The following is a 14592-nucleotide window of genomic DNA, read 5'->3' as shown; positions in this document are numbered from 1 at the left end:
AAATTTTATTTCTATAGAAAATTTTGTCATAATTTTATGTCTATAGAAAATGTTGTACAAATTTTAATTCTATAGAAAATGTAAAAATTTTATTTCTATAGAAACTTTTGTCAAAATTTTATTTCCATAAGAATTTTTGTCAAACTTAATTATATACGTATTTAATCGGCCTTTTTAGTTTAATATATACCACGTATGGACTACGTGGTATATATTACGGTACTAGGAAGTTTTAAGATACCTTGCAATCGGCAAGTGTTACCTTAACCCATGTAATTCGATTGTGGATGACAGTTTTGAGTAGAAGTTTCTACGCAATCCATGGTGGAGGGTACATAAGCTTCGACCTGGCCGAACTTAAGGCCGAACTTAAGGCCGTATATAACAGATTGCCTGATAAGTTCCCGGTCTGACACATAGATGGCGTCGCTAGTATTAAATTCATATTATTTTTATATAGTACCAACCTTCAAATAATTCGTGTCAAAATTTGACGTCTGTAAGTCAATTATTTTGTGAGATAGAGCGTCTTTTGTGAAGCAACTTTTGTTATTGTAAAAAAATGGAAAAAAAGGAATTTCGTGTTTTGATAAAATACTCTTTTCTGAGGGGAAAAAATACGGTGGAAGCAAAAACTTGGTTTGATAATGAGTTTCCGGACTCTGCATACCAATCAACAATAATTGCTTGGTATGCAAAATTCAAGCGTAATGAAGTGAGCACGGAGGACGGTGAACGCAGTGGACGCCCGAAACAGGTGGTTACCGACGAAAACATCAAAAAAATCCACAAAATGATTTTGAATGACCGTAAAATGAAGTTGATCGAAATAGCAGAGGCGTTAAAGATATCAAAGGTTCGTGTTGGTCATATCATTCATCAATATTTGGATATGCGGAAGCTCTGTGCAAAATGGGTGCCGCGCGAGCTCACATTTGACCAAAAACAACAACGTGTTGATGATTCTGAGCGGAGTTTGCAGCTTTTAACTCGTAATACACCCGAGTTTTTCCGTCGATATGTGACAATGGATGAAACATGGCTCCATCACTACACTCCTGAGTGCAATCGACAGTCGGCTGAGTGGACAGCGACCGGTGAACCGTCTCCGAAGCGTGGAAAGTCTCAAAAGTCCGCTGGCAAAGTAATGACCTCTGTTTTTCGGGATGCGCATGGAATAATTTTTATCGATTATCTTGAGAAGGGAAAAACCATCAACAGTGACTATTATAAGGCGTTATTGGAGCGTTTGAAGGTCGAAAACGCGTCAAAACGGCCCCCATATGAAGAAGAAAAAAGTGTTGTTCCACCAAGACAACGCACCGTGCAACAAGTCATTGAGAACGATGGCAAAAATTCATGACTTGGGCTTGGAATTGCTTCCCCACCCACCGTATTCTCCAGATCTGGCCCCCAGTGACGTTTTCTTGTTCTCAGAACTCAATAGGATGCTCGCAGGGAAAAAATTTGGCTGCAATGAAGAGGTGATCGCCGAAACTGAGGCCTATTTTGAGGCAAAACCGAAGGAGTACTACCAAAAAGTTATCAAAAAATTGGAAGGTCGTTATAATCGTTGTATCGCTCTTGAAGGGAACTATGTTGAATAATAAAAACGAACTTTGACAAAAAAAAAATGTGTTTTTCTTTGTTAGACCGGGAACTTTTCAGCCAACCTGTTACTTGTTTTCATTAATTACATAAAACTGTAAAATTCAAATTTGATTTTTTTAATAATTTTGTAATTACGGTAGTAGGATTGTAAGTTAAACATCAAGGTAAGATAAGCATCAAATTGCTACTCATTCTTCATCATTTCCCTTAATTTTCATACAATTTCTAGAGATATAATAGCAAATGTGACCTTATCCGATGTTGTGAAAAGTGAATGTATGGATTGTTTGCCTCATCATAGATCTGAACATTCTGATACCAAGATGTAAGAAAAATTTCATGAGCCATGCGTGAGTCCTAAGTCACACCGAAAATCACGATTATTATTTCAATGGTAAGGTACTGGAAATACAAAATAGACTTTTTGTAGAAAAAAAAGATTATAGTCATCAATTTCGACTATTTCTTTTTTAATCTCTTGGAAAATCAAATCGATTATTCTACTTTTGATGTCGGCCAAAATCGCTTAAGCGACTATTAACGAAAAAGTCTACAGTGAATTAAGAGTTCCCCTCTGATGCAAATATATCTATGTCAACCTGTATAAGATATTATAGATTTTTTAAATTACTTCAAATTATGAAAAATTACCCGGTTTAAAAGCAGCTAAGATATTAACAAATCGAATGGTTGAAAAATCGAATTTTGAAAAACTGGAAAACATGACTCCTCTAAATTTTGAAAAAGCCGAAACATAAACTTTTTGATTCCGATTACATTCCCTAATTCCCAAGTATATTCATTTTAAGAATCGATTAAAAGGAATCTCTCATCCCGTGTCTTATATTTATCTCTGCCCCTTTTTCTGTAAGTTTTATTTACTGGAAGCAGCCTTTCCTGTTTCTATTTAAAGCTCACGAATTGTCGTAATGCTTCCTACAGTTTTCAAGTTTATCGGTTCTGTTATAATTATTTTATTAAAACTCAAATATTATAAAAAGTACCACCCCAGATTAATGGTACAATTAATTCGAAAGATATCCACAAATCAATTGCTCTATTTTTATGGCAGGTCCTCTATATAAAGTCTCTGGAAATTATTATAATTAAGAAGTTCATTAAAATGACTCTTCGAAAATTCTCACACAGATAGGTGCAGCCATTTATGAGTCTACACAGAAAAAAATATCACTAAAATTGTTTAAATTAACATTTTGCTTATATTAAAATTCAATTGAAAATGTAATTAATTCAATTAATTGTTCAATCAAAAGCGTAAAATGTATGGACCAAATAAATTTTTGAAACAATACCTTTTTATACCCTCCACCATAGGATGGGGGTATATTAACTTTGTCATTCCGTTTGTAACATATCGAAATATTGCTCTAAGACCCCATAAAGTATATATATTCTAGGTCGTAGTGAAATTCTGAGTCGATCTGAGCATGTCCGTCCCGTCTGTTGAAATCACGCTAACTTCCGAACGAAACAAGCTATCGACTTGAAACTTGGCACAAGTAGTTGTTATTGATGTAGGTCGGTTGGTATTGCAAATGGGACATATCGGTCCACTTTTACGTATAGCCCCCATATAAACGGACCCCCAAATTTGGCTTGCGATTGCTCTAAGGGAAGCAAATTTGATCCGATCCGGCTGAAATTTAGTACATGGTTTTAGTATATGGTATCTAACAACCATGCAAAAATTGGTCCACATCGGTCCATAATTATATATAGCCCCCATATAAACCGATCCCCCGATTTGGCTTGCTGAGCCTCTACGAGAAGCAAATTTCATCCGATCCGAATGAAATTTAGTGCATGGTGTTAGTATATGGTCTCTAATAACCCTGCAAAAATTGGTCCACATGGGTCCATAATTATATATAGCCCCCATATAAACCGATCCCCCGATTTGGCTTGCGGAGCTTCTAAGAGAAGCACATTTCATCCGATCTGGCTGAAATATGGTATATAGTGTTAGTATATGGTCTCTAATGACCACACAAATATTGGTCCACATCGGTCCATAGTTATATATAGCTCCCATATAAACCGATCCCCAGATTTGACCTCCTGTGCCATTTGGAGAAGCAAAATTCATCCGATATGGTTGAAATTTGGTACGTGGTGGTAGTATATGATATTTAACAACCATGCCAAAAATGGTCCATATCACTCCATAATCATATATAGCCCCCATATAAACCGATCCCGAGATTTGGTTTTGGAGACTCTTGGAGAAGCAAATTTCATCCGAGTTGAAATTTGTTACATTGTGCTAGTGTATGGCCGTTAACAACCATGCCTAACTAGGTCCATATCGGTCTATAGTTATATATAGCCCTCAGATAAATCGATCCCCAATCACACAAAATTGGTCCATATCCAGTTCATAATTCTATATAGCCCCCATATAAGCGACCCCCATATTTCAATTTCCATGTCGATTCGTAATTATTTGTAGACTTACCTATACATAACTTTTTTGTCTAATATATACCACATATGGACTAACTCACAATTTAGAAAACGATGTTAAGAAGTTTTAAGATACCACACTGAAAAAAATATTGTCGTGAGGTCAAAGATTTCATGTCTTTAAAATACGAATACAAATTTTGCTTAGCATAGAATACGCATTTCTCTAAAATAAAGTTATTTTCCTTGTCCAAAAGTCGACAAACTTTTCAATGAAGTCGTATTGTCCTTATAATTAAGTGATTTGACTTAAAAATGGGTATCTTAACATGAAAGAAAAAATTTATAGGCTAAGGTCAATTTGACTTTAATAATTCAGAAAAATTCTTTAAATTTAATGAAATTGTCTTTAAATTTGTTGTCTTTTTGCATCTTGACTACAAAGCAAAAAATCGTTCAAATATAGGACATGTTTTTCAAAACTTTATTTTAAAGAAGTTTTTTACTTCAAACATAGCATAATTTCTAATGGAAGTCGAGTCCTAATTTGGAAAATAAAGTTGCCGTTAACTCGTTTTTAAAGGACTTTGATAGCATATGAAGAAAAAAAGCTGAGAAAGCGAAAAATTAAAATTTGCTTCCTAGAAGCAAGTACACAAAACCTAAATTTAAAAGAGAATTGTGTCTTAAAAGTATCCTTACTTGTATTCTCCGCTTCTTTGGCTCGGAATCAATACCAAATTTTTTAAAGTAAAGACAAAATCTTTGGAGCCGAGTATGCTTTTTTTTCAGTGCACAACTCAAGTAATTCAATTGTGGATGACAGTCTTTCGTAGAAGTTTCTGCGCAATCCATGGTGGAGGGTACATAAGATTCGACCTGGCCGAACTTACGGCCGTATATACTTGTTGTAATTGGGATTTTTAATTGAAACTATCATTTTCGTGAATGAAGCAGTTTTTATTAATAAATAATTGGAGCAATTAATTTCGTAATTGAAGTCAAAAAATATATTTTGGTGTCTACAAAAAAAAAAAAAAATAAATAAATAAATAAATAAATATATTTGTAAGTCGTATATATGATATCTTTCTGTGAATATTACACCAACATCTGCATTACCTTTCTAAAGTAGGGTATTAAAGAGATACGTTTAACTCATTAAACTTCATGAAATCATGATTTTATTTAAACATTTTTGAAATTCTTTGGTAACGGCCATTAGAGGATAATTTTATAGACCGCCAAGAACATACCACTATTGACTTGAATCGTATCCATCAGTAGCCACAGAGTTGACAATGGCCATGACAGTGACAAGATTGGAGCCAATGCTTCAGATAGTAAACTTAGCGTAGCTGTTCATTGTCTACTCATCTCATCCTCCAGCGTTGCCTTTCTGATGACAAAGATTATAATCATAATGACGTTTGTGATGAATTGCTATAAAGGGGGTAATACAGGCTAATATCCATGATCAGCGAATAGAAGTTGAAATTGCAATAAGTAAATGTCTAAGAAAACAACAATTACCTATTTGTTAATTCAATTAATTTATTGCTTAGTGAGAGAGAGAGGGGCATAGTGGAGTGATTATCTAATCTTGATAATTGTCTATATAAGGGGAAAATGAAATACATCTATGACAATATAGTAGAGAATCTAGATTATAACCAATGAAACTTAAATCGATTCCAATGACATGAGTCATTCCTTGAAGATGTGTCATATTGTGATCTTAAATGTTTTAGACTTTGGCGCTTTAGAAGAGTTTATGTTTTCCTTGTCTCCATGGAGAAAAACATTCCCCATGAGTGAAATAGAGAAAAACGATACATGTCTCTCTGGTCTATAAATGTTGACGATTATGATGGTTGCATTGACAGCATATTTCAATGCATCACAAATTCCGCACTCCACTTACCCTTTATGCTTCGATGGTCCTGGATGACAAACAACTCTATAAAATATTAAAAAGCTTCGCAGGAAAACATGATTGTCGAATCTCTGTCCGGCCAAGCATTATGAAAACAAATTGCTTTCAATTTGGACTGAGGATATCTTAAAGACGAAAACCATGAAAATAAAAAATAATCAGGAATTTTAAAATATTTTTCTATATTCTCTCGTACAATTAATCTTCCAATGGGAATTAACTTATTTTCTCTAGTTTGGCTTCTCCAGATCCCTTGTGTAAGATCACGAATATGCTGTCTGAAGTCATCATGGGTCAATTGAAATTTTTGTTTTCACAATTATTTAAGAATTCACCTTTGATGAACTTTAAGGAAACCAGTTGCAGGCCTTCTCTTCCATTTTACGATAGCTCAAAAAAGAAACACATATTGGAAACTGTCAATGAAAATATGTTGCTTTTATATGATATATTAAGATGGTCAAATAAATAGAAGTTGATAAACATTTAGTTGGCAAAAAAGATTTTATTTCTATTTTGTATTTACCAGGAACAGACAATATGCCATGGACAGTTAGAAGGGACCGAAAAATTAAAGTGTAGGGATCAATCAATGATAGGACGTTTATTTATTTATTTATTTTTTTATTTATTTTTTTTTACTCAAATTGACTAATTGAATTTTGATGTTGGCCAAAATCGGAAATAAAATTCGACATTAGATTAAAAAGGAAGTACACCCAAAGAAAAAATATTTTCCTTGGATACGAATATTTAAACAAACGAAATTCCATTTTCTTGTAGAGCAGACGAACTCGAATTTATGATAAATGATTCAACGGTTGTCTGTAATCCATTTTATTTGTTAAAAAAATGTTTAGTCTCAAAATAAAAGTATTTCGTTCCTCAGGAAAGAAAACTCTTCTTTCAGTGTATTATGCAAATATACCTTTGAGAGTATTATAATTTAGTTTTGAAAATATTTGAAAGGGAATATATACACAAATATATACGTAAAATTATACCATTTTAAGAGATATTAACAAGTATATATGGCCGTAAGTTCGGCCTCTTCATTTCAGCCTCTTCGCAGGCTGAAATGAAGAGGTGATCGGTGAAACTGAGGCCTATTTTGGGGCAAAAATGAAGGAGTACTACCAAAATTATATCAAAAAATTGTAAGGTCGTTATAATCGTTGTATCGCTCTTGAAGGGGACTATGTTGAATATTAAAAACGAATTTTGACAAAAAAAAAAATGTGTGTTTCTTTGTTAGACCGGGGACTTATCAGCCAACCTGTTATATGGTCTTGACAGGGAGAAATACGAAATAAGCATGTCCGTCTGCCAGTCTGGCCGTATGTCTGTCTGTTGTAATCACGCTACAGTCTTCAATAATGTAGCTACCGTCCTGAAATTTGGCACAGAATCGTATTTGCACGTAGTCCAAGTTCGAAGATGGGCTATATCGGTCCAGGTTTTGATATAGCTCCCATATAAACCGATCGCCCTATTTGTGGTCTTGGACTTATAGAAACCGTAGTTTTTATCCAATTTTCCTGAAATTAGAAATCTAGAGGTATTCTAGGACCGTAAAGAGGTGTGTCGAAAATGGTGATTAGCGGACCATGTTTTGGTATATCCCCCATATAGACCAATCTCCCGATTTTATTTCTTGGTCTTATAGAAACCGTAGTTTTTATCCAATTTTTCTGAAATTAGAAATCTAGAGGTATTCGAGGACCATAAAGAGGTGTGCCGATTATATTGTGTATCGGTACAGCTTTTGATATATCTACCTTATAAACCGGTCCTCCGATTTGGAGTCTAGATTCTAGAACTACAATTAGATGTGCTGAATATTGTGTGTATTCCTTCCATGTTTTTTACATAGCCCCCATTAGACCGATCTCGCGATTTAACTCCTAGGGTTTCTAGAAATTGTAGTTTTTATCCGATTTGCCACAAATTGAAAATATACTGGCATTTTAGATCCACAAAAAAGGTGTATATGATTTAGTTTTTATCGGTCCATATGGTAAGTCCTCCATATAGACCGATTTCAGATCTTGAGGGTACAGAAGGTGCACTGATAATGAAAATTGCTTGAAACTGAATGTAAAATTTCCAGATTTTACTTCTCGTAATCATTTAAATAATTGGGATAAAAGTCTTCAGACTTTAGATATCAAATCAAGACGTTATTTCATCATTTTCTAGCACACTTACAAAAGATGTTTATGATTCCTCTAAAACTGAAGCAAAAAATGTTTCTTATAAATCCAGAAGAGAACTGATCTGCTTGGATAAATATCTGTCATCAAAGCCCCCTGAAATTTTCAAAGGAAACTAGTATATTTGATTCATGGTTGTGGGTATTGTTTCTTTTGCCGAAGGAATAAAAATGTCAAAGATTCGTGCATAATATTTCATATAAGATACTGTTTTTGTATTTTTTTAGTGTAGAAGCCCTATATTCACTGGCCTTATGCGCCCTATAAAGGCTATTCTTATGAGATGTAAACAAAGGGGAGGTATAATTTCAATAATGCAAAGAACAATGAACTATATTTGTATTTAGACAAAATTCCATAAAAATTCTAGATAAATTATCGCCAAGCTGTGGTGACAATTTTACGTTGCAAAAGATGTTGTATACTCGTATTCGTAATATGAAACTCCCAGGATTTTTGTCTTTAAACAAAAAAAAATAATAATTTAATCCAATAATATTTAATGTCAAATATTGTTAGGCCTTGGTAGTTCAGCATTGTTCTTTTGCATGTTTTTCCTTAAATAAATGACTTACAGCAAGTGCAACCTTTAAGCCAAAATCCAAATTGGCAAAGAAAGTTTCTATATATTCTTCTGTTTTTCGTAATTTTATGATCCTCTAGCATAGGAACTTACTGCATTTCCAGCACATCTCTAGCTTTCGACGAAAACAGCAAATACCATAAACAGGCGGTTTCAAAGCCAATGTATGAGAACCAATTTCGGGCTGACTGCGTTTTCGCTTGCAGAGATTGTTGCATGTGGCATGTTGTAACGCATATTATAATGTTAGAAGTTATCATCTTTGTGACCATTGCCTTGGCTTGGCTCTTCTCCATGTCTTTGGTTAATAAATGCAATACATAAACTAAACATTAGACACATGAAGCAAAGTGGGGGAGATAGAGTCTAGAAAAGAGGCTAAAAGACGGGCGTATGGATAGACAGACAGACAGCTAGACAGACATAGATACAGACATATTGCTTGGACAGGTCGAAAAAATAGTGTGGGAAAGAAAAATTTTCGGGTTCTTTTAGGATTCTCTACAGCAACTAACATAGCTAGCCTCCTCTACTGTGGTCGCCTAGCCACCACTATCTAGGCCATGTAATATTTTTCAAAAATATGAATATTTCCATTGCATAAAATGTTGTTATTCCTCATAGTTCGTAAGCATTTGTTTCCAAAAAAAAAAAAAAAAACAAAAGACATGTTGGGAATTTTTGATTAGGACTTTGTACTGTTGTTATTTTTTTGTTTTTCTTGGTTTCATAAAGTTTTCAAAAATTTTCCTTATATTTTGGGAATCTAATATAGTCTTGTGGCCCAGAGAGTAGCAATAATTATTATATGCAAGTAACTTAAGACATATGTATGAGCACACTCCAGGGTCTCAAATATTAACCGACAAAAAAAAAATCACAAGCAAGTATATATGGCCGTAAGTTCGGCCAGGCCGAATCTTATGTACCCTCCACCATGGATTGCGTAGAAACTTCTACGGAAGACTGTCATCCACAATCGAATTACTTGGGTTGTGGTATCTTAAATCGTTTTCTAAATTGTGAGTTAGTCCATACGTGATATATATTAGACAAAAAGGTAAGTGTAGGTAAGTCTACAAATAATTACGAATCGATACACGGTACGTAGAGAGCCAGAATTGAAATATGGGGGTCGCTTATATGGGGGCTATATACAATTATGAACGTGATATGGACCAATTTTTGTGTGATTGGGGATCGATTTATCTGTGGGCTATATATAACTATAGACCGATATGGACCTAGTTAGGCATGGTTGTTGACGGCCATATACTACCACAATGTACCAAATTTCAACTGACTCGGATGAAATTTGCTCCTCCAAGAGGCTCCAAAACCAAATCTCAGGATCGGTTTATATGGGGGCTATATATGATTATGGTCTGATATGGACCACTTTGGGCATGGTTGTTAAATATCATATACTACCACCACGTACCAAATTTCAACCGGATTGGATGAATTTTGCTCTTCCCAGGGGCTCCGGAGGTCAAATCTGGGGATCGGTTTATATGGGGGCTATATATAATTATGGACCGATTTCGACCAATTTTTGCATGGTCATTAGAGACCATATACTAACACCATGTACCAAATTTCAGCCGGATCGGATGAAATTTTCTTCTCTTAGAGGCTAAAGGGTGATACGGTCAAAATTTGGTCAATATAAACTTGACGTATTTCTTTCAATTTTGCATTTAAAAAACCTGAACACCCCTCATTTTGAAGGTGTGTATGTGTAGAATGTTGCTCTTATTTTGATTTTGGAATTCACTCTTCAGTTGTCAAAATGCCGTCCTAGCAAGAAGAGCAGTGTATCAAAATTTTGCTCGCGCATCGCGAAAATCCGAGCTACTCGCACGCAAAGCTGGCAAAATCGCTAAAAGTTGACAAATCAACCGTTACAAATGTAATTAAAGTGTTTGGGGAACGTTTGTCGACAGCCAGGAAGTCTGGATCGGGGGGAAATCGAAAACCGGAAGCCGCTGAGACGACAAAGAGAGTTGCCGGTAGTTTCAAGCGAAACCCTAACCTCTCTCTCCGAGATGCCGCAAATAAGCTGGGTGTATCGTCTACAACCTTGCATCGAGCCAAAAAACGAGCCGGACTATCGAATTACAAGAAGGTAGTGACTCCAAATCGCGATGATAAGCAAAATACGACGGCCAAAGCGCGATCCCGGAAGCTGTACACGACGATGCTGACGAAGTTTGACTGTGTGGTAATGGACGACGAAACCTACGTCAAAGCCGACTACAAGCAGCTTCCGGGACAGGAGTTTTATACGGCAAAAGGAAGGGGAAATGTAGCAGATATTTTCAAGCACATAAAACTGTCAAAGTTCGCAAAGAAATATCTGGTTTGACAAGCCATATGTACCTGTGGCTTGAAAAGCAGCATTTTCATAGCTTCCGGGACTGTCAACCAAGAAATTTACGTGAAAGAGTGTTTGAATAAACGGCTGCTGCCTTTCCTGAAGAAACACGGTTGTTCCGTACTGTTTTAGCCGGATTTGGCATCTTGTCATTACGGTAAAAAGGCCATGGAGTGGTACGCCGCCAACAACGTGCAGGTGGTTCCCAAGGACAAGAACCCTCCCAACACGCCAGAGCTCCGCCCAATTGAGAAATACTGGGCTATTGTCACGCGGAACCTAAAGAAGACCAAAAAAACTGCTAAGGACGAGCAGCAGTTCAAGGCAAACTGGCTTTCTGCGGCGAAGAAGGTGGACAAGGTGGCTGTACAAAATCTGATGGCAGGTGCCAAGCGTGAGGCCCGGCAATTCGGATTTGGAAAAGCGAAAGCCTAACTGAATATTTTTCCTGAATTTTATACTAATTGAACTTGAAAAAGAAATTTAATTTGATTTTTTAAATAAACGATTTCACCGATTTACACGCGTTTTCCCTTGACCAAATTTTGACCGTATCACCCTTTATGAAAGCCAAATCTGGTGATCGGTTTATATGGGGGCTATATATAATTATGGACCGATGTGGACCAACTTTTGCATGGTCATTAGAGACCATATACTAACACCATGTACCAAATTTCAACCGGATCGGATTAAATTTGCTCCTCTTAGAGGGTCTGCAATCCAAATTTGGGGGTCCGTTTATATGGGGGCTATACGTAAATGTGGACCGATGTGGCCCATTTGCAATACCATCCGACCTACATTAATAACAACTACTTGTGCCAAGTTTCAAGTCGATAGCTTGTTTCGTTCGGAAGTTAGCGTGATTTCAACAGACGGACGGACGGACATGCTCAGATCGACTCAGAATTTCACCACGACCCAGAATATATATACTTTATAAGACCCCATAAATTCGATGTGTTACAAACGGAATGACAAAGTTAGTATACCCCCATCCTATGGTGGAGGGTATAAAACTACAAGTTCAGCTAGCCATACATATGCATACAAAATTTGTGTAACCAAATGAAAGGCTTAAACATGCATTCTACAAAATTACAATGTTTTGTTTTCATTTTTCCTCCCAAATAAATAAAGAGAAAAAAAACCAAAGACTTAAGACACATACTTTGCTGTTTTGAACATTAAGCACTAATTAGACATTCATTGATTTGTAGCGATAACAAAGCAACAGTAACAATTTCAATTTTATTTGAGGGCTACTGCCACCACCCCACAACCTTGCTTTGCCACATACCGAAATAAATTCATTGACAGCTCCTATAAAAACAGCCCATAAAAAACAATCAACAACAATAATAAATAGTGGGTGGGAAAATTTTGTTACCTTCCCCAGAAGTCACCGTGTACCGCCTTACATTGCATTTCTCCTTTACATAAACAACATTATTAAAACATCGATTGATTAGTAGTAATGCCTTCATAAAAGATAAAAACAAAAACCCATGGGAACATGTTTCAACATTATGACTGTTGATTTTTTGACCTATTACGAGAAGGGGAATGAATTGTAGTGTAGCTATAACAAAGTATTTACAAGTCTATGCTATAAAAGTGAACATTGAGATTCAGGTATTTTGGGTAGAGATTTGGGGATTTGGGGCAAAAAAAAACTGTTCCTCTATCAGTGAGAATTACACCATTATGATTTGTCCTAATTATAATGTATTTCCATACTTATCCTACCACACATTACTTAATAAAAAACAAATAAATTTGAAATAAATTAAATTGAATTAAAATGAATTGAATTATATTTTCATAAGTTGTAAATTAATTTGTCTCCCATTAAGTCTCAAATACACTTTAAGATGTAATATATTAAAAGAACATAATCTAATAGACAAAAGGGAAATAATCTAAGTGGCCACTCTGGTTCTTTCTGTCCTTTTACTCTCTTGGATAAAGTAGCCTGCGAGCTACCTTTGTACTTCCTCTTTCTCTATACAACCGTCAAACAGTGGGGCAAAATCGCAAAAAATCATCATCACTGTTGGCCTGCTTATAGTCCTTGGCTAAACTTGGTTATGATTGGGCGTGGTACCGCCCATTCAAATTTGGAATGGATATATCTCATGAACTCTCAGAGGTATGAATATGAGATTTGATATATATGTTGATCGTACAGTACGAATTACATCCAAGGTGGATAGGGCGGTGCCACGCCCCCTTTTAAAAAAAATGTTCTGGCTCAATCGGATTTTGTTTGGAAAAAATTAATACAATTTTCACTTATTAATCAATTTATTTTTATTATAATAACGTTGGCGAAAGGGGGATTGTTGTATCATATATGTAATTAAATTCGGGACCCAAAGCAGATACTAAAATTATTATAATAATAGACTGTTTCTTCATATCTATAAAGTAGGAAAAAAGTTTATACAAAATTTATTATATGTACCGTTATATTTAAATCAAAATTACCAAAAAAAAAATCCACCAACTTCCAAAATCAGTGGTGGATCTACTTGTTTCGCCTTCAGTTTTGACGAACGTGGCACCAGAAGGTACAAATCATGAAACAGCTGACGACGATGATTATATGGAGGACAATGCATTGGAGTTTGATGACTTTGGCCACGTATTTTAAAACAGGAGGTCAGAAACATATGCCTTGTTTCTGACCTCCTGTTTTAAAATACGTGTCTTGTTTCTGACCTCCTGTTTTAAAATATCTGTAGTTCTTAAAATTTTTGTTTCGGGCAACCCAGGAACCCTATTACAAGTTTTACATCTTTTTCAACAGGTTTGAGGTTTTCACATTTCAATACACAACACATAACGCACAATAACAAATACTCTTATCATTGTAACACACAGTTGCTAACGATATATAAAAACAAGTAAGGAATGTCTAAAGTCGGGCGGGGCCGACTATATTATACCCTGCACCACTTTGTAGATCAAAATTTTCAATACCATATCACATCCGTCAAATGTGTTGGGTGCTATATATAAAGGTTTGTCCCAAATACATACATTTAAATATCACTCGATTTGGACAGAATTTGATAAACTTTTACAAAATCTATAGACTCAAAACTTGAGTCGGCTAATGCACTAGGGTGGAACACAATGTTACTAAAAAATATTGGAAACATTTAAATCTGAAGCAATTTTAAGGAAACTTCGCCAAAGTTTATTTATGGTTTATCGCTCGATATATATGTATTAGAAGTTTAGGAAAATTAGAGTAATTTTTGCAACTTTTCGACTAAGCAGTGGCGATTTAACAAGAAAAATGTTGGTACAATTTGGGCCAAAACTCTGGCTTCTGGGGCCATATCGGGCGAAAAATATATATGGAAGCTATATTTAAATCTGAACCGATTTCAATCAAATTTGGCACACATGACTATACTGGGTCCATATAAGTGCA

Source organism: Haematobia irritans, chromosome 4 (genome assembly GCF_050003625.1).
Source record: "Haematobia irritans isolate KBUSLIRL chromosome 4, ASM5000362v1, whole genome shotgun sequence".
Classification (NCBI taxonomy): Eukaryota; Metazoa; Arthropoda; class Insecta; order Diptera; family Muscidae; genus Haematobia; species Haematobia irritans.
The sequence above is the reverse complement of the archived record's forward strand: the minus strand, read 5'-3'. Positions refer to the sequence as shown.